The sequence below is a fragment of the Pogoniulus pusillus genome, chromosome 8 (assembly GCF_015220805.1).
Source record: "Pogoniulus pusillus isolate bPogPus1 chromosome 8, bPogPus1.pri, whole genome shotgun sequence".
NCBI classification, from domain to species: Eukaryota; Metazoa; Chordata; class Aves; order Piciformes; family Lybiidae; genus Pogoniulus; species Pogoniulus pusillus.
In genome coordinates, this window is record NC_087271.1 from 38,129,328 (window position 1) to 38,150,103 (window position 20,776).

The following is a 20,776-nucleotide window of genomic DNA, read 5'->3' on the forward strand; positions in this document are numbered from 1 at the left end:
GAGGCTATGATGGTGATTAAGGGACTGGAGCATCTCTCTTATGAGGAAAGACAGAGAGCCAGGGCTGTTTAGGCTGGAGACAAGGAGGCTGAGAGGAGATCTGATCGTTGTCTTCCCCTTTACTCTGCTCTCATCAGACCTCACCTGGAGTCCTGTGTACAGTTCTGGAGCCCCCAACACAAGAAGGACATGGAACTGGTAGAGCCAGTCCAGAGGAGGCCACAAAGATGCTCAGAGGGCTGCAGCAGCTCTGCTGTGAGGACAGGATACAAGAGTTTGGGCTTTTCAGCCTGGAGAAGAGAAGTCTTCTGGGAGACCTTATAGTGGCCTTCCAGTATCTGAAGGGGACCTACAGGAAGGCTGGGGAGGGACTACTGACAAGGTCTTGTAATGACAGGACAAGGGGGAATGGGTTTAAACTGGCAGAGGGGAGATTCAAACTAGATGTTAGGAAGAAGTTCTTTCCAGTGAAGATGGTGAGACACTGGCACAGGTTGCCCAGGGAGGTTGTGGCTGCTCCCTCCCTGAAGGTGTTCAAGGTCAGGTTGGATGAGGCCTTGAGCAACCTGTTCTAGTGGGAGGTGTCCCTGCCTATGACAGGGGGTTGGAACTGGCTGATTCTTGAGGTCCCTTCCAACCTAAACCATTCTATGAAATATCAGAAGGGTGGTGGTAGGGAGGATGGAGCCAGTCTCTTTTCAGTGATACCCAGTGGTGGGACTCAAATCTAGGAAATCCCATCTCAACATGAGAAGCAACTTTGTTACTGTGAGGGTGACAGAGCCCTGGAGCAAGCTGCCCAGCAAGACTGGGAAGTCTTCCCCTCTAAAGAGCTTCAAAACCTGCCTGGATGTGTTCCTGTGTGACCTGCTCTAAGTAGTCCTGATCTGCATGGGGCAGGAGGGGTGGACTCAGTGATCTCTGGAGGTCCTTTCCAACCCTTTGCATTCTGTGATTCTATGATTTTTAATATTTGTAATCATTTTAGCAGTGACACTTAGGAAAATGTAACTCTAATGCTGAATTTAGACCCAGTTGTTTGCTTCTCCTCATCCATCAGTGGGTTTGATAACCAGCTTGATTGTAAGCTGACTGTCAACAGTGATAGAAGAGATTTCTTTCTTCTTTTCATTTTTATTTTGGTCTCTTGTATTTAAGGACTTGGATCTTGATCAAATATATAGTTATTGGGTGTAAACCAAGCAACTCTCACTTCACACTCGTTTCATCATTAGATACTTCACAGGAGGTGAAACCTATATATAGGAAAAGGCAATGAATCCATTGAGAAGCCTTTGACTGGAGATTCTGCAGTGCCAGTTTGAAGGATTTCACATCTACAATTCATGCAGGATTCACAGAATTAGTGCCTGAAGAAATGACACTTTTAGGCTGTGTGTGCTTATGAGTTACACTCCCCTGGAGAACACTGCAGCCTTTGAGCATGTACTCTGAATTTCATACCAGCGAGGCAGACTACACATGTTGTGGTCCAGACATCTACACATGTTATGGTCCAGACATCTGCACATGTTGTGGTCCAGACATTTACACATGTTATGGTCCAGACATCTACACATGTTATGGTCCAGACATCTACACATGTTGTGGTCCAGACATCTACATATGTTGTGGTCCAGACATCTACACATGTTATGGTCCAGACATCTACACATGTTGTGGTCCAGCCATTTATACATGTTGTGGTCCAGACATCTACACATGTTGTGGTCCAGACATCTACATATGTTGTGGTCCGGACATCTACACATGTTATGGTCCAGCCATCTACTCATGCTATGGTCCAGACATCTGCACATGTTGTGGTCCAGACATCTACATATGTTGTGGTCCGGACATCTACACATGTTATGGTCCAGCCATCTACTCATGCTATGGTCCAGACATCTACACATGTTGTGGTCCAGCCATTTACACATGTTGTGGTCCAGACATCTACACATGTTGTGGTCCAGACATCTACATATGTTGTGGTCCGGACATCTACACATGTTATGGTCCAGCCATCTACTCATGCTATGGTCCAGACATCTACACATGTTATGGTCCAGACATCTACACATGTTGTGGTCCAGCCATTTACACATTTGTGGTCCAGACATCTACACATGTTGTGGTCCAGACATCTACACATGTCATGGTCCAGGCATCTACACATGTTGTGGTCCAGACATCTTCTAGTGCTATGACATGTGATTGTAAATAGGCCTGAGTGCTCACCTTGCACCCGAGAATTGTCCTGAAGGCACTGGAATTCTGTGCCTGTTTTGTGTTTGAACAGAATACTCTGTGTAGGGCTGTTGTTTGGCTTATGTAAACTCAGAGCTGCTCCTCAGCTGAGGTTGAAGGAGGACGTCCTTCCTCCCCACCCTGTCACATGCAGAGATACCATCTGGGTGTATGGGATGAACTCCAGATCAGACCTGGAACACAGCCAGAAAATGTTACAGAAACCTTGAAGCAAACAGAAGAAAACATAACCAAAGGAAGCCCTTCAGCAGCAGTGATGCATTCAGTGACAGGATGATGTTTTTCATGTGCCTGGTACTCCACAGCATTCGTTTCCCTCCATCAGTGTGGGAAGGTTTGGAAAGGTGTAAGGTTGAAGTGCTTTAAGGATGTTTTGCCTGATACCCTGTGCCTTATTTTTGAGGCTGTTTCTTGTGTTGTTCTCAAATATTGGCTTCTGCAGTGAGGTTTTTTTTACACTTCTTGATTAGTTAATTTATTTCTCTCAGTAGGACTGAAGGTGAAAGAGAAGAGAAGCAGCTTAGGCAGGCATCCTTAGAATCACAGAATCAACCAGGTTGGAAGAGAGCTTTGGTTTCTGTAATTTGGGGTTTTTTCATTCTATTTGAAGTTACTTCTTAAACCTATGAAGTGGAAGGAGACTTAGAAAAACAAGACCCATATTTCTTTTGTTGTTGTTGATGGCTTCAGCCAGCTACTTTTTGTCATGGTTGCACATCATTACTTTTTTACCTGATGGTCCAAATTTGATCTGCTCTGGTGTGCTGTCTGTCTGTAGATGTATGTTCTGTTTATTACTTAAACTTCAAATCATATTATTTCAGTCCTGCCACCACATAGGAATTCTCAATCCTGTAATATCTTCTGTTTAAAACCAAATCAACCCCTCCTGAGGTTGTTAAGATATAACCAAGAGTGACAAGAGGACAGAGTGGCTGAGAGCAGCCAGGAAGGGACCTGGGGGTGCTGGTAGATAGTAGCTCAAGCTGAGGCAGCAGTGTGCCCAGGTGGCCAAGAGAGTCAATGGCATCCTGGCCTGGATCAGGAGCAGTGTGGGCAGCAGGACAAGGGAGGTTCTTCTGCCCCTGTACTCAGCACTGGTCAGGCCACACCTTGAGTGCTGTGTCCAGTTCTGGGCTCCTCAATTCAAAAGAGATGTTGAGATACTGGAAGGTGTCCAGAGAAGAGCAGCAAGGCTGGGGAGGGGCCTGAACACAGCTCTGTGAGGAGAGGCTGAGGGAGCTGGGGGTGTGCAGCCTGCAGAAGAGGAGGCTCAGGGCAGAGCTCATTGCTGTCTACAACTACCTGAAGGGAGGCTGTAGCCAGGTGAGGTTGGGCTCTGCTGCCAGGCAAGCAGCAACAGAAGAAGGAGACAGAGTCTCAGCTTGTGTCAGGGGAGGTCTAGGCTGGATGTGAGGAGGAAGTTGTTGTCAGAGAGAGTGATTGGCATTGGAATGGGCTGCCCAGGGAGGCAGTGGAGTCGCTGTGCCTGGAGGTGTTGATGCCAAGCCTGGCTGAGGCACTTAGTGCCATGGTCTGGTTGCTTGGCCAGGGCTGGGTGCTAGGTTGGACTGGCTGAGCTTGGAGATCTGTTCTAACTTGGTTGATTCTATGACTCTATTCTAAGAGTGGATGAGGTGGGGTTTAACTGATTTTGCACTTTTTGATCACCCTTGGTTATGCTCTCTGAGGCTCCCTTTTCCTGGCTCCTCTCTGTTTTTAGCACTCTGTGCCCAAAACTAATTCAGATCTCTACTTGAGGTCTGTCTTTTACATTTAAAAGATCACACTTACTCCGAGAAGTTGTTAGAGAGAAGCTCTCAGGCTCCCACCCAGCCACAAATCAGTGTTTCATTGTCATGCACTCCATCTTCCAAACCTCAGTATTGTACTGTAGTTACCCACAGGGCAAGATCTTTAGATGTAAAGGTCATTCTTAAATGGCTATTAGAGAGACAATAAATAATCACGAATAGCCATGACTTTTGGAGGCAAAAGTTATACCTCATGGCTTTGAAAGCTTTCCATATTGTGCTCTTTTTGGAGATGTGACAGAAAGAGAGAAAATGGCACTAGGAAAGCTGAGGGTTTAAAGCTAAATCCCTAAATATCCATTTGAGGCTGTTATGTAGACCTGGCCTGATTCTTCAGGCTTCCTGAGGAACCCAAAATCCCAATCAAGTAACCCAACAACTGTGCATTTGTTAGTAAACCAAGGAAATATTCCCCACAAGTAGTCTGTAAACTTACTGAGATTTGTAATGCTATGATTTTATTCATGTTGCATGATAATGTTGCTTAACTAGTTTAGGGGTTACAGTTACTCAGCCTGGATCTGCTTTGGTTCTGATTGTTGTCTCCCAGGATCTGATGGATATGTCGCTGACAGAAGTGCTATTATGAGTTACATTTCATGGATCCATCAGTGTAATTGGTTGTTTTCATCCCTCCTACATATTTCTGACATTATTTATTTTGTTAATTTTTGTCTCTTTCCAATTCTCCTTTTCCCCTGTGGATGCAGCCAGGTGTTCCCAAGCTTTTCTAACAGGCAGCAGGATCACAGGATGGTAGGAGTTGGAAGGGACCTTTGGAGATCACTGAGTCCAGACGCTCTGCCAGAGCACAGAATCATAGAATCACAGAATCAACCAGGTTGCAAGAGACCTCCAAGCTCATCCAGTCCAACCTAGCACCCAGCCCGGGCCAATCAACCAGACCATGGCACTAAGTGCCTCATCCAGGCTTTGCTTCAACACCTCCAGGGACAAGGACTCCACCACCTCCCTGGGCTGCCCATTCCGATGCCAATCACTCTCTCTGCCAGCAACTTCCTCCTAACATCCAGCCTAGACCTCCCTCACCACAACTTGAGACTGTGTCCCCTTGTTCTGCTGCTGCTTGCCTGGCAGAAGAGACCAACCCCACCTGGCTACAACCTCCCTTCAGGCAGTTGTAGACAGCAGTGAGGTCTGCCCTGAGCCTTCTCTTCTCTAGGCTGCACACCCCCAGCTCCCTCAGCCTCTCCTCACAGAGCTGTGCTCCAGGCCCCTCACCAGTTTCGTCACCCTTCTCTGGACACTTAGCACCTCAACATCTCTCTTGAATTGAGGAGCCCAGAACTGGACACAGCACTCAAGGGGTGGCCTGAGCAGTGCTGAGAGTACAGGGGCAGAAGAACCTCCCTCGTCCTGCTGGTCACACTGCTCCTGAGCCAGCCCAGGATGCCATTGGCACTGCTGCCTCAGCTTCAGTTACTATCTACCAGTATCTTGTATCCTCAGGTCCCTCTCTGCCTGGCTGCTCTCAGCCACTCTGTCCCCAGCCTGTAGTGCTGCTTGGGGTTGTTGTGGCCAAAATGCAGAACCCTGCACTTGCTCATCTCCTTGGTCTCTGCCCACCCATCCAGCCTGTCCAGGTCCCTCTGCAGGGCTCTCCTACCTTCCAGGTACCATAATGTAGTGCAGGTCACACAGGAATGCATCCAGATGGATCTTGAAAGTCTCCAGAGAAGGAGACTCCACAACCTCTCTGGGGTTCACTCAGCTTTGTTGTGAAATGGAAGCAGTGTGGATGGAGAAGAGGAAGAGCTGTTGTAAGAGGAGACTGAAACTAACTGGACAGTTTGAATTCTGTTCAAAGCCCTATTTAGGTGGTTCCTACTGACTGATGAGGGAAGCACTGCACACATCTGTGTTAGGATATTATCAGCTCACCTTTTGCATCTGGTGCTTGTTTAGAATTTGATGGAGATCAGAAGGGAGCAGGAAGGTCAGTAACCTTTCTGAATGTAGCTTAGAGTTAGAATATTGTTTATATTCTGTGTTTTAGTTTAAATTGAGAAATGGAAGTCTCCAGGGCATGAGCAATTAGTAGAGAGCAGTTGCAAACCGAGCAAGATCTTGTTGATCAAAACACATTTCAAAGAGTCAGAGCCATACTTTGAGAGGGAGATTTTAGCTGGGTAAAAGACTCAGATGAGAGGTTGGACAGTATGTGGAAAAATGAAATCAGGTGAAATAATCACCTGCTGCAGTCTGTGTTTTCCACTGCTTTCACAGTGAGTAGCATCCATTGCAAGCTTACTGGAGAGCTTCATCTTGCTGGGCTGCATGTCAGTTACAGGCACTTTTGAAGTGGGCTGCTCTCAAACTCACTAGTCACACTTTAGTCCAGTGTGATGAGAGGTAGTGGGTGATGATCCTCTTTCACCACATGAGTGATAGGATGAGTGACTTATGCTCTTATTCATCTAATATATGTGAGGGTGTTTTAAAATGCTGCTAGGTGGTAGAGGGTGGGTAAGAATAAATCACATTTCTACTCATTTGGAATCACTTTTTTCCTGTCTCTTTCCATCATACAGTAAAGGTTTTTTTTAGCATGTGAATGGCAAGAAGTAGCCAACATTTATTCATTTGTTGTGTTTCTTCCATGTCCATGGTTTGTGCAACAAAAAATAGAGATAAGAGTTTTCTGAGAAGTTGGCACTGTTACATCTCTATGTCCTGTCTTGGAGGTCTCTTCCAGTCTGGTTGATTCTGTGATTCTCTTTTGATTTGAGCATTGGTAACTGCAAAACAGGCTTAGAAAAGGACCAGCTGAAGCAGTTGTTTGGGAACACTTTGTTTGCTTGCCCCTGGTTAAGTCTTGGTGTGTGGCAAAATTGCACCCGAGTGATTAGCAGCATCCATTGTCTAAGGAATCATCAATCAGCTCTTCAGTAGGCCAGAGCTGCCCTTTTGAATTATATGTTTCAAAAACCCCAGGTTTAGAACTGCACTTCTTAAAATTGCCCCCACCAGCTGCATGTACATGAACTCTGAGTCATAGAATCAGCCAGGCTGGAAGAGACCTCCAAGCTCAGCCAGGGCAACCTAGCACCCAGCCCTGTCCTATTGACCAGACCATGGCACTAAGTGCCTCATCCAGGCTTTGCTTCAACACCCCCAGTGACATCAACTCCACCACCTCCCTGGGCAGCCCATTCCAATGCCAATCACTCTCTCTGCCAGGAACTTCCTCCTCACATCCAGCCTAGACCTCCCCCAGCACAACTTGAGACTGTGTCCCCTTGTTCTGCTGCTGCTTGCCTGGCAGAAGAGCCCAACCCCACCTGGCTACAGCCTCCCTTCAGGTTAGCTGTAAACAGCAATGAGCTCTGCCCTGAGCCTCCTCTTCTGCAGGCTGCACACCCCCAGCTCCCTCAGCCTCTCCTTCTAGGGCTGTGTTCCAGGCCCCTCACCAGAGGGGACACAGCACTCAAGGGGTGGCCTGAGCAGTGCTGAGCACAGGGGCACAAGAACCTCCCTTGTCCTGCTGCCTACACTGCTCCTGATCCAGCCCAGGATGCCATTGGCTCTGCTGCCCACCTGGGCACACTGCTGCCTCATCTTCAGCTCCTCTCTCCCAGCACTCCCCACTTGATCTCTGGAGGTCCCTTCCAATGCCTTATACTCTGTGATGCTGCATTTTTTCTAGAGATCAACCCCAAATATACCTTAAAATAAAATAAAACCAGTAAGAAAAATCTTACACTGCCATTAGAGGCAAGTTTGGCCATATAAAAATAATGTGTAGAAATGTGTAATGTGTAGAAAACTTCATCCCAGAGAAACATCCTGCTCCATAATGTGCCTCTGTAATGGCTGCATAAAGCAGAAAAGCATTTAGCAGTGACTTCTGGTACAGCCTCTGTTCCAGGATGTGATGGCTGCTGTGTATCCCTTGGCACAGTCATCAGTAGTCAGCTTCAGCCTGCTACCACTAGAGAAAAAATCTTGCAGAGTGAGAAAGGAACTTTTTAATAGCAGCCTCAGCACTCTTTGTATGCTTCCAGGTACAGTGAGTTATGCATGCTTATGGCACTCATAATTGGCTAGGAAGATATGAATGACACCCAGTCTGTATGGACAGAGCAGTAACCTTCTAGTAACAGTCTGCCTGGTGACAAGTGTCAAGTTGAGCCAGGGGAGGTCTGGGCTGGATGTTAGGAGGAAGTTCTTCACAGAGAGAGTGATTGGCATTGGAATGGGCTGCCCAGGGAGGTGGTGGAGTCACCATCCCTGGAGGTGTTCAGGAAAAGAGTGGATGAATCACAGAATCATAGAATCAGGTAGGTTGGAAGAGACCTCCAAGATCATCCAGGCCAACCTAGCACCCAGCTCTGGCCAGTCAACCAGACCAAGGCACTAAGTGCCTCAGCCAGGCTTTGCTTGAACACCTGCAGGAACAGCGACTCCACCACCTCCCTGGGCAGCTTTTAGTGCCATGGTCTGGTTGATTGGACAAGGCTGGGTGCTAGGTTGGACTGGACAATCTTGGAGGTCTCTTCCAGCTTGGTTGATTCTATGATTTTGGAGAGGGGAGCAATTGCAGTCCTTTTCATGGCAGGAGTTGAGATGTTCTCTGTGTAATTAATCTGAATCTTATAAAATAACTTCTTTCCCCCCCTTTTTTTTTTGTTTCTCAAAGTGGCCAACACCAAAGAAATTTCTATGAGAAGATGTTCAGAGTTACCTAATGCCAGACAAAAATGTCTTCTTAATAATGAGGAAGAATGTTTTGCCCAAAATTTCAGGTCCTTTGTGAAGAACAGTAACCTCCCAGTGTTGCTCTCCTCAAGCCCTCCACCTCCAAACAAAGAAAGACCTAACCCAAGTGTAATGTTCTGGCCTTAAAGAAACATAAAGGTGGAGTTTAAGTAACTGCCTAGTTGCTCACAGGCTGCACAACTGAACGCCTTTGCAGTCACTGATGGGCAGTATGGCTTTGCAGAGGCAAAGAAGAGCCTGATGAAGTCAAAATGACACTTTTAAAGTAGATCCATTTTTAGTTTCTGACTTACTGATCATAAAGAGTTTGTCTAGAAATAATGAAACAAGCAACAATTAATTTTGAGCACCTTTGCTTTGTGTCTCACTGAAAATCCTCACCTTCTCCCCCTCACTCACTGTGGGTATTGAAAGCAGACACAAAGGGAGAGGAACCCAGGGAGTGGTTGGGGAAGCTTCATTTCCATAAGAAATGAGGCTAAAAATACATTGTAATGCATTGCTGAGGGTGATGTATTGGTGAGAGCAAGTCTAATGAAAAGCTGTCTTATGCAGTTAGGGGATAATATTGTTCCTGTAATTGGGTGCTGAAAGCAGAGCTGGTTGTTTGTTGCAACAAATACCAGGGAAGTGACAAGATAAAGGAGAGGTTGCAGAATGGGGATGAAGCTTTTAAAAACAGATTTAAAGCAGAAACAATAGAGGTGAACTCTTCTGATGGCAAAGTGGTGTATGAATGGTGTCAGTGCCAACATTAGGTGTTGAAGCAAAGCCTGGATGAGGCACTTAGTGCCATGGTCTGGTTGATTGACCAGGGCTGGGTGCTAGGTTGGGCTGGATGAGCTTGGAGGTCTCTTCCAACCTGGTTGATTCTATGATTCTATGACTTAGGCAGTGGTATTGAAGTTACTGAAACAGAAGGTGTTTTCAGTAGGAGGGCAAAGTTTTGTAAAGCCTGCTCAATCCAGTCAAGAACCTAATACTTGAGAAAAGAAGGAGAATGGGTAAAAAATACCTTAAAAGTGGAGGGTATCATAACTTGGTTTTGTCTGCAGCAGTGTGTGGATTTTCATGCCCTCTGGACATTGCTTGCTTGGCTTTGGATCTGATGGTTTACAGTATACAGAGCAAAAACTGAGATCTACTCTCCTCTGCTGAGACCTTACATGGAGCACTGTGTCCAGCACTGGGGACCCTGACACAAGAGATGGGGACCTGCTGGAGCAGGTCCAGAAGAGGGCCACAAAGATGGTCAGAGATGTAGGGCACCTCTCCTGTGAAGATAGGCTGAAAGACTTTGGGCTCTTCAGCCTGGAAAAGAGAAGGCTCTGGGGAGACCTTAGAGCTGCATTTCAGTATCTGAAGGGGACTTACGGGAAGGCTGGGGAAGGGCTGTTTAGAAGCACTTGTAATGACAGGACATGGGGCTGAGGTTTGAAACTGGAGCAGGGGAGATTTAGGTCAGACATTAGGAGAAAGCTTTTCACAAAGAGAGTAGTGAAATACTGGAACAGATTGCCCAGGGATGAGATTGAGGCCCTGTCCCTGGAGACATTCAAGATCAGACTTGATGTGGCCCTGGGTAGCATGACCTAGTTGAAGGTGTCCTTGCTGACTGCAGGGGGGGTTGGACAAGATGACCTTTGCAGGTCTTTTCCAATCCAATGCAATCTGCAAATCTGAATGAAACACTTCATTCATAGCTTTGAAAAGCAAGGGACTGGAGGCAGAGGAGAAGACACAGGCACAGCCTGCCTAGGCTGGTAGTTCCTCAGATTGCCAAGTCCTGGATTTTTTTGCTCTCCTAGGGGACAATACTTGGTAGACCATAGATATTAAGGAGACAGTGAGATCATTCAGTTGAGCCTACTTCTCATGTTGTGCTCCTCATGCACTTGTCCATTTTCATTAGGACAGCAAATGCTGAAGAATGTTGAGCTTTGCTGGGGTCTCTTCTCCCATCCTTGGGTGGTCACTGCTGTGAGGAGAGTGGGTTGAAAGAAGATGGTTATAAGTATTTGTCCTTTATAGAATCATAGAATCAACCAGGTTGGAAGAGACCTCCACGATCATCCAGTCCAACCTAGCACCCAGCCCTAGCCAGTCAACCAGACCATGGCACTAAGGCTTTTCTTGAACACCTCCAGGGATGGCGACTCCACTCCCTGGGCAGCCCATTCCAATGGCAGCCTTCCAACATCAACTTAACACCACCATGGCCACTAAACCGTGTCCTGAAGTGCCCTCTCCACACATTTCTTGTGCCAGGGGAGGTCTAGGCTGGATGTTAGGAGGAAGTTGTTGTTAGAGAGAGTGATTGACATTGGAATGGGCTGCCCAGGGAGGTGGAGGATTGCCATCCCTGGAGATGTTGAAGCCAAGCCTGGCTGAGGCACTTAGTGCCATGGTCTGGTTGCTTGGCCAGGGCTGGGTGCTAGGTTGGCCTGGATGATCTTAGGGGTCTCTTGCAACCTGCTTGATTCTATGATTCTATTGTTTTATGATTTTATGAAATGGAGGGTTATTTGCAGTACTTAGAAGCAGTCTTACTGCTAAAAAACACTGTTTTGGGGAAAATAAGGGCTATGTTTCTTTACACATGCATGTCAGTAGGAACTGACTGCCCCTGAACGTGTTATTTTGCTACATCTTCAAGTCAAGCCAATTCTGCATATGATTATATTGCTAAAACCCAGGGGAACTAGAGTCCACAAGCTCTCAGCATTTAAGAACACTTTTGTTTAGAAGACCTTGATAAAATGTATATATTTAGTATTAAAAAGGGAAAGATATTTGATTTTCTGCAACACATCTGCATAGGCTAAACAGGATGAAACATTTAGTGGTGGAGAGCCTTGCTCATAGCAACAGGGATGCTATCTTGTTCAGGAGAACTAATCAGTCACTATTTTTGTCTCATTAATTGCAACAATTCCTGAATAATTACTGAAGAGCACCAGGAGGACTTTACATATAGCATTCAGTAAACCCTTTCATTTCACAAAATCCATTCCTAACTAAAAAGCAAAGCAGAAATATAAACAGATTATCTACTGCCTGCACTTTATTTGTGTCTGTTGGGCTCTGTTAATGTCAAAGAGATGTATGTTGTGGTATTAACAGGTCTGACATGCATTACTTTCCAATGCATTCTCTTCAGCTTGATTCCCATCTCCTGGGCTGAACACTGATATAATTACTTACTGCTCTGTCTCCTTGAAGAAAACAAGCCTGCAAGCTCCTTATTTTACAGCCTGGCTTTCTGTATGCATGGTTTGATTTTGGTCCATTTCAGCTTATTTTCATAGAATCAGCCAGGTTGGAAGAGACCTCCAAGATCAACCAGCCCAACCTAGCACCCAGACCATGGCACTAAGTGCCTCAGCCAGGCTTGGCTTCAACACCTCCAGGTACAGAGACTCCACCACCTCCCTGGGCAGCCCATTCCAATGCCAATCACTCTCTCTGACAACAACTTCCTCCTAACATCCAGCCTAGACCTCCCCTGCCACAACTTGAGACTGTGTCCCCTTGTTTTGTTTCTGGTTTCCTGGCAGAAGAGCCCAACCCGACCTGGCTACAGCCTCCCTTCAAGTAGCTGCAGACAGCAATAAGGTCACCCCTGAGCCTCCTCTTCTCCAGGCTAAACCACCCCAACCTTTTTTTTTTAAATTCAATTAGTATTTAACTTCTTTCTCTTAAAATGTTGTTTGTATGTTTGATACATACAATTTCTTTCAGAGTTCTGTGTTGCATTTGGAGGCAGTGATTTATATTTCTCTAAATTTAGAGTTGAAATGCTGCATATTGTACAGGCCATTATCTTTTAATTGTAGGGAGGGAGAACAATTTTTAGTTCTGACAAATTCAGGTTCTTATTCTTAAAATGTGACCAGTTATCTAATACAATCCCTTGTGGGTGTGGGTTTGCATGGAATGTGCCACAGCAAGTGGTGATGTGTAATCTCCCTTTTGAGAAGTAGGTATTGTACTTCTGAAGTACCTGCTGACAATAGCTGCCAAAATTAGGTAAAAGATGGAGAGGAAAAAAGGTAATCCAAGCAAGAACTTGCCCTGCCACAGTTCTGTAATGAGTATCCATTGAAATCTTATTATGATGGCCAGGTTTGACCTGAACAAGCTCAGAAAGTGGGCCTATGTGAACCTAGAATCATAGAATCAATCAGGTTGGAAGAGACCTCCAAGCTCAGCCAGACCAACCTAGCACCCAGCCCTGGGCAATCAACCAGACCATGGCACTAAGTGCCTCAGCCAGGCTTGGCTTCAACACCTCCAGGCACAGTGACTCCACCACCTCCCTGGGCAGCCCATTCCAATGCCAATCACTCTCTCTGCCAACAACTTCCTCCTAACATCCAGCCTACACCTTCCCTGCACAACTTGAGACTGTGTCCCCTTCTTCTGTTGCTCCTTGCCTGGCAGCAGAGCCCAACCCCACCTGGCTACAGCCATGAGCTCTGCCTTGAGCCTCCTCTTCTGCAGGCTGCACACCCCCAGCTCCCTCAGCCTCTCCTCACAGGGCTCTGCTCCAGGCCCCTCACCAGCCTTGCTGCCCTTCTCTGGACACCTTCCAGTATCTCAACATCTCTCTGCAATGGAGGAGCCCAGAACTGGACACAGCACTCAAGATGTGGCCTGAGCAGTGCTGAGTCCAGGGTCAGAAGAACCTCCCTTGTCCTGCTGCCCACACTGCTCCTGAGCCACCCAGGATGCCATTGGCTCTGCTGCCCACCTGGGCACTGCTGCCTCATCTGCAACTCGTCTCTCCCAGCACTCCTAGGTCCCTTTCTTCCTGGCTGCTCTCAGCCACTCTGTCCCCAGTCTGTAGTGCTGCTTGGGGTTGTTGTGGCCAAAGTGCAGAGCCCTGCCCTTGGCCTTGTTAAACCTTGTTGGGTTCATTAAGGCCAAGTGCAAGGTCGCCTGGATCAGAGCAATTCCTGGTGTCGAAACAGGCTGGGAGATGAATGGAGGTGGAGCAGCCCTGCAGAAAAGGGCATGGGGGTGCTGGTGGATGGGAAGCTGGATGTCACCCAGCCATCTCCTGCATTGATCCACAGCAGTGTGGGCAGTAGGTGGGAGGATTGGATTCTGCCTCTCTGCTGCACTGTGCTGAGACCCCCACCAGCTAGGGCCAGTTCTGGAGTCCTTAGCACAGCAGAGACGTGGACCTGTTGGAGTGGAGCCAGAGGAAGCCACAGCAATAATGGGAGGGCTGGAAGGGCTCTGCTGTGAGGCAAGGCTGAGAGGGATGGGGTTGTTTCACCTGGAGAAGAGAAGACCTTTCAGTGCTTAAATAGGCTGACATGAAGGATGGGGAAAGACTTTTTAGCAGGGCCTAGTGTGATAGGGCAGGGGTGATGGGTTTAAACTCAAAGAGAGAAATTCAAACTGGGGGAATGGGTTGGACTGGATGATCTTGGAAGTCTCTTCCAACCTGGTTGATTGTATGAACTGTTTAGGCTGAGGGTTGCCCAGAGAGGTGATAGATGCCCCATCCCTGGAACCATTCCAGGTGAGATTGAATGGGACTCTGAGCAACCTTCTATGATCATGCATATTGTTTTTCCTCATGTTTAGGGTTCTGCCTGCTCTTGGTTTATATCCTGTAACATGATGGTATTCTAGTGAGATTTTGTATGGTTTTATATTTTAAAGTTAAGACTTTGAAACTAAATGTTGGTGGCCATGAAGGCAGTGGGGAAGGATCACAGGCTCACAGGATATTAGGGGTTGGAAGGCACCCAAGGAGATACTTGAGTCCAACCCCCCTGCCACAGCAGGACCACACAATCTAGCACAGATCACAGAGGAACACATCCAGACAGGCCTTGAAAATCTCCAGAGAAGGAGACTCCACAACCTCTCTGGGCAGCCTGTGCCAGTGCTCTGGGACCCTTACAGTAAAGATGTTCCCCTTTGGGTTGAGGTGGAACCTCCTGTGCTGCAGCTTCCACCCATTGCTCCTTGTCCTATGCCAGGGAGCAGTGAGCAGAGCCTGTCCCCCCTCTCCTGACCCCCAGCCCTCAGATGTTTATAAACATTGATTAAATCCCCTCTCAGTCTTCTCTTCTGCAGACTAAACAGCCCCAGGTCCCTCAGCCTCTCCTCATAAGGCAGTGTCCCTCCAGTCCCCTCATCATCCTTGTAGCTCTCCATTGGACCCTCTCCAGCAGATCTCTGTCCCTCTTCAACTGGGGAGCCCAAAACTGAAGGCAGTATTCAAGATGAGGTCTGAACCTCCCTTGATCTGCTGGGCACACTCTTCCTAATACACTCCAAGATCCCATTGGCCTTCTTGGCCACAAGGGCACATTGCTGTGCCATGGTTAACTTGTCATCCACCAGCCCTCCCAGTGTGCACAGGATGCAGCACTGCTGATTCATCATGCTTCACTGTGGATAAATGCAACTTCTACTCTGTTTCAGTTAGAAGTTTCAGCATTGCTTTTTCTGTCATTTCTTTCTCCTATAGAACTGATTTTTCTGTCAACAGCTAAGTCCTAGTGTCTGAAAGTCAGCATGGCTGAAGAACAGCCGAGTGCTGGCTCCTCTCTCTGCTGTTTCCCATTCAGTTTGTTCCTGTTCTTTGCATCTGCAAGTCAGGTTCTGTTTTCCACTACAACATTTGAAGTACAGTTGTTTAGGTATTGTGTTAGAAACCAAAAATGGCACAAGAATGAGGAAAAGCCTTTAAAATGTAATTGTACTGAGTAGTGAACCACTAAAAGCTGTTCAGTACTACATGTCATGAGTCTTTAATTACAGAAGTTAAAAGGTTGGTGCTTGTGATTTTCCAGATGATTGAAGGCATTCAGAGCTGTTCAAGTCTGTGCCACTTCTCAACTCTCCTCCCACCTCTATTTGTTCATTCTCCTTTGGTCGCCTCAGTGTGTGAGTCAGGGAGAGCTGAAAAGAAATAATTATCAAAGCAGAAGAACACAGAATGAACAAATTAGATATTTGAAAAGATATTGTCAGGATCTGAGCTATACTTAGTGCTCCTTTAGCTTTCCAGAACAATGGAGGGGTTGCATTATATTTGGAGGTAACACATATGTGCAAGCTACACAATACTTGCAATATTATTCCTAAAAAGCATGTATTGATCCAGCTCAAAATGTGTGAAAGAGAGAGGAGCCTTTGAAATCAAACAGCATGCATTTTTTATGTTGGGGGATCTTGGCCCCTGCTTTCTGTTCTTCACCTTTTAATCTTGTGCTAATAGACTCTCTGCCACGATTTTGATTTATTACAAATAGTTCTTCGTGGTAATATATTGATTTACCCCCCCCCCCCCCCCCCCCGTTGAAGGAGCAGTCCCTGCTTTGTTATCATTTGACCTCTTCTGTGATGATGGTCTGCTTTCTTTGAGTGTTTGAGAAAGAGCTTACAGAGAGCTACCTTTGAACACTCACTGGGGAGGACATGGAAGAATTGGATTAAGTGTTGTCCTTGGCTTAAGAAGGATTTAAATAGCTGTTGCTCGTGGCTCAAGGTCCCAGCTTTGAGGTAAACAGCAGATGTGAGATGGGTGAGCTCTGCTTCTCTCGGTATGCTCTGCCACTGCACATGAAAAAAACATTAAGTTTGGTTTGGCCAGCAAAAGCCAGCCTGAACGTGACCAAAACCTTGTCATTTACAGTATCACAGTATCACCAAGGTTGGAAGAGACCTCACAGATCATCAAGTCCAACCCTTTACCACAGAGCTCAAGGCTAGACCATGGCACCAAGTGCCACGTCCAATCCTGCCTTGAACAGCTCCAGGGACGGCGACTCCACCACCTCCCCGAGCAGCCCATTCCAGTGTCCAATGACTCTCTCAGTGAAGAACTTTCTCCTCACCTCCAGCCTAAATCTCCCCTGGCGCAGCCTGAGGCTGTGTCCTCTCGTTCTGGTGCCGGCCACCTGAGAGAAGAGAGCAACCTCCTCCTGGCCACAACCACCCCTCAACAGGGAAATGTGCCAGAGACAATTTTTTACTCCAGTTCCAGCTCTGAGCATCGCTGGTGTGTGTTAGTCCCATGACAGTTTACTCATTTCTTTCCCTGCCTGCCTCATTACTGTGCTTCAGTTTTTGATGTAATTGTGGTGTCAGTTTTTGCTGGGCTGCATTCTTAGAGTTGTCAGTGGGCAACTTCTCCCTTCTCTGCAGTGGGCTGTTTTCAGCCTTCTCTCAGTTCCCATGCATAGTTTGTTTAGCTATTCTGCTTTTGGGGGGGAGTTACAGCTTTTCCAGCAGCTCAGTGGTGAGGATGGTTCAGTGTTCAAGGAAAGACTGGATGAGGCCCTTAGTGCCGTAGTCTAGTTGATTGGATAGGGTTGGGTGAGAGGTTGGACTAGAAGAGCTTGGAGATCTCTTCCAACCTGGTTCATTCTATGATTCTTAGTGCCATGGTCTAGTTGATTGGCCAGGGCTGGGTGCTAGGTTGGACTGGATGAGCTTGGAGGTCTCTTCCAACCTGGTTGATTCTGTGATTCTATGACTCTCCAGGGCTTCTAGAATCATGGAATGGTAGGAGTTGGAAGAGACCTTGATTGATTCTCTGATTCTATGATTCTGTGATTCTATGACTCTCCAGGGCTTCTAGAATCATGGAATGGTAGGGGTTGGAAGGGCCTTTGGTTGATTCTGTGATTGTGTGAGTCTATGATTCTATGACTCTCCAGGGCTTCTGGAATCATGCAATGGTAGGGGTTGGAAGGGACCTTGGAGATCATCAGCTCCAATTCCCCTGCCAAAGCAGGATCACCTGAGGCAGATCACACAGGAGCACATCCAGATGGGTCTTGAAAGTCTCTAGAGAAGGACACTCCACAACCTCTCTGAGCAGCCTGCTCCAGGGCACCAGCACCCTCACAAGAAAGAAATGTGTCCTCATGTTGAAGCTTGTCTCATGTTTAACTCAAAGTTTAGATGTAGCTGAGTTAAAGAAGTCTGCTTAAGAACTTGGTAATAACTGGAAACAAAAGTTCAATATTAATAGTAAGAATCCAATCAAAGTTTTTAATAACAGCTCTTTTCTCTTTTTGGCAAATATTGCTGGGTTTAGGGACAGATCCTAACTCTGCAATGCTGGAGACTCAGAGACATGTTAAACATAGAAGCAAAGAGTACTTTGGTTTCCATTTACCCAAGGGCTGCATTAAAAATGACACCAGAGGTATAATAATAAATGGCACCATGTCAATTTGTATTTCAATTAGCACAGGTTGTGTTTCCACCATGGAAAAAGAAATCTTTTAATGGCCACTTACCTCTACTTCCAGAGTCTCTTGTAGTGCTAAATGATTTTGGTGTATTGCTTCTGTTTCCCTTTTATAGACTTTGTGTTCAAGCAACAGAAGAAGGGGACACAGTCTCAAGTTGTGGCAGGGGAGGTCTAGGCTGGATGTTAGGAGGAAGTTGTTGGCAGAGAGAGTGATTGGCATTGGAATGGGTTGCCCAGGGAGGTGGTGGAGTTGCTGTCCCTGGAGGTGTTCAAACAAAGCCTGGCTGGGGCAGTTGGTGCCATGGTCTGGTTGATTGGCCAGGGTTGGGTGCTAGGTTGGCCTGGATGATCTTGGAGCTCTCTTCCAACCTGCTTGATTCTATGATTCTAAATGACAACTTAAGCCTAGAATTGTGTCTGGGAGTTGCTGCTTTCAGCGTGATTGCTGTGTGAATCTCCTCTGGTGCTTTCCACACAAATATATTATGTTTTATTTAGGGTAGAACCCTGTAAGTAGTTAAGAATAAGATCTGTGTTAAGTTAGTGTAATTATAGAATCAGTGGAGGGATTTAAAAGTAGCTAGTCTCAGATGGTATTTGATAAAGGTAATTAAAGCATGAAGAGTAATGATAAAACCCTTTTGTTCTGCTGCTCTCCTGTAGTGCTTCAGGCTTAGTGTTTTACAATCAAAACACGAGTTTCTGGCCTGAAAACTCTGCTGTGATGGAAACTTGTCTGCTGCAGACATGGAAAAAATGTTATTAGTCTCCTTGAAATATATACATTGCTAAAGAAACCAAAAGGTACTCGTTTGTGAGCTTGACATGTCTTAACCACTCGTAGCAATGCTGCAGTTTTGGAAGAGTGAGTGATGAAGGACTTTTCACCAGGGCTTGTCACAGCAAGGATGAGAGGAAATAGATTTAAGCTTGAGGAGGGCAGATTTAAACTGAATCTTGGAAAGAAATTCTTTACAGTAGGGGTGGTGAGGCACTGGAACAGGTTGTCCAGGAAAGTTGTGGTTGCCCCCTCCCTGGAGATGTTCAAGGTCGGTGTGGATGAGGCTTTGAACAGCCTGGTCTAGAGGGAGGTCTGCCCTGAGCCTCCTCTTCTGCAGGCTGCACACCCCCAGCTCCCTCAGCCTCTCCTCACAGGGCTCTGCTCCAGGCCCCTCACCAGCTTCGTCGCCCTTCTCTGGACATGTTCCAGTATCTCAACATCTCTCTCGACTTGAGGAGCCCAGAACTGGACACAGCACTCAAGATGTGGCCTGAGCAGTGCTGAGCACAGGGGCACAAGAACCTCCCTTGTCCTGCTGCCCACACTGCTCCTGAGCCAGCCCAGGATGCCATTGGCTCTGCTGCCCACCTGGGCACTGCTGGCTCATCTTCAGCTCCTCTCTCCCAGCACCCCCAGGTCCCTCTCTGCCTGGCTGCTCTCAGCCACTCTGTCCCCAGCCTGTAGCACTTCTTGGGGCTGTTGTGGCCAAAGTGTAGAACCCTGCACTTGGCCTTGTTCAATCTCATCCCATTGGCCTCTGCCCACTCATGCAGCCTGGCCAGGTCCCTCTGCAGGGCTCTCCTACCTTCCAACAGCTCCACACCTATTCCTAGCTTGGTTTCACCTCCAAATGTACTGATGGTGGACTCAATCCCCTGGTCCAGATCATCAGTAAAGATACTGAACAGGACCAAAGAACTGTTAATACTGCAGAATTTAGCTGTATATTTCTGTACTGATAAGACTTTTTTCAAGCTGTGTTGATTATACCCCAGGTTTTGAATGGATTAGTGTTTCTCTGTGCTTAGAGGAAACCTCTTCTCTGCTTATTCAGGCAGATGAATTTATCTTTTCATGGATGAGATGAAAATTTTACCAAGGCTGTGTTTTATTCAATTTGGCAGTCTGAACATATAATTGAAACAAAATCATTGATGGAGTCACTTAAGAGCAGCTAAAATTCTACTAGCTGCCTAGGAAGAGGGAATGAATGTTCCTGTTTCACCAGCTCTGCTGCTGAGGCGAATTCCCATGTGAAGCAAAAGTGGATATTTAAAGTGTCAAGAGTGTGCAAGTTAACAGTACGTGGGTTAAAGTATGTTGGAGATTACCTTGTCAAAAAGATTACCTTGTGAAAAGTAAATGTGAGTATTTGCTGTCTCCTCCTACTGACTTGCTCTGTAGGTACTAAAGTGACTACTACTTGCTAGCTATTCCACTCTACATCCAAAGTAAGCTCCTTTGCCTGGGAGCAGGCTTTGTGTACACTCATACAGTATAAATAAGAAGCTCTGGAAAATCTTGGCTCATGTCAGGGAGAAAAATACAAATCACCAGGTGTCATCCTTCTGAACCAGAACTGAGACAAATTCTCACCACAGAAGGTGGCTTGCAGTCCAAGTTAGTACCTTATTTCTGAGTGAGATCTTCCTTTACTGTATTCTTCTCCAGGTCTTCCTGGAGAACTCTAATCCTTGCAGTAAAGGTCCTAAATAGAAGCAGATGTGGCATGTCTGAGGGGTCCATCTGGAAGACACAGCCAAGGGTGGGGAAGGGATGTCTAGAGGTCATCTAGTCAAGCCTTTCTCAAAGTGGAACTGTTGCTATCAAGTCAAGACAACTACAGCTTAGTCTATCAAGGCCTAACTAACCTCCAAGGAAAGGTTCTGAGCCTCCTCTAGTTGTGTTGTACTGGTTCACTGCTTTCCTAGTGTCCTG

The 20,776-nt window shown here is 46.6% G+C and overlaps 1 protein-coding gene across 5 annotated transcripts in view; it reads left to right on the forward strand.

Moving 5' to 3' along the window:
• The window catches only part of RABGAP1L (RAB GTPase activating protein 1 like), a 302,720-nt gene that overhangs the window by 124,980 nt on the left and 156,964 nt on the right, over nt 1-20,776 (forward strand). The window lies entirely within an intron of this gene.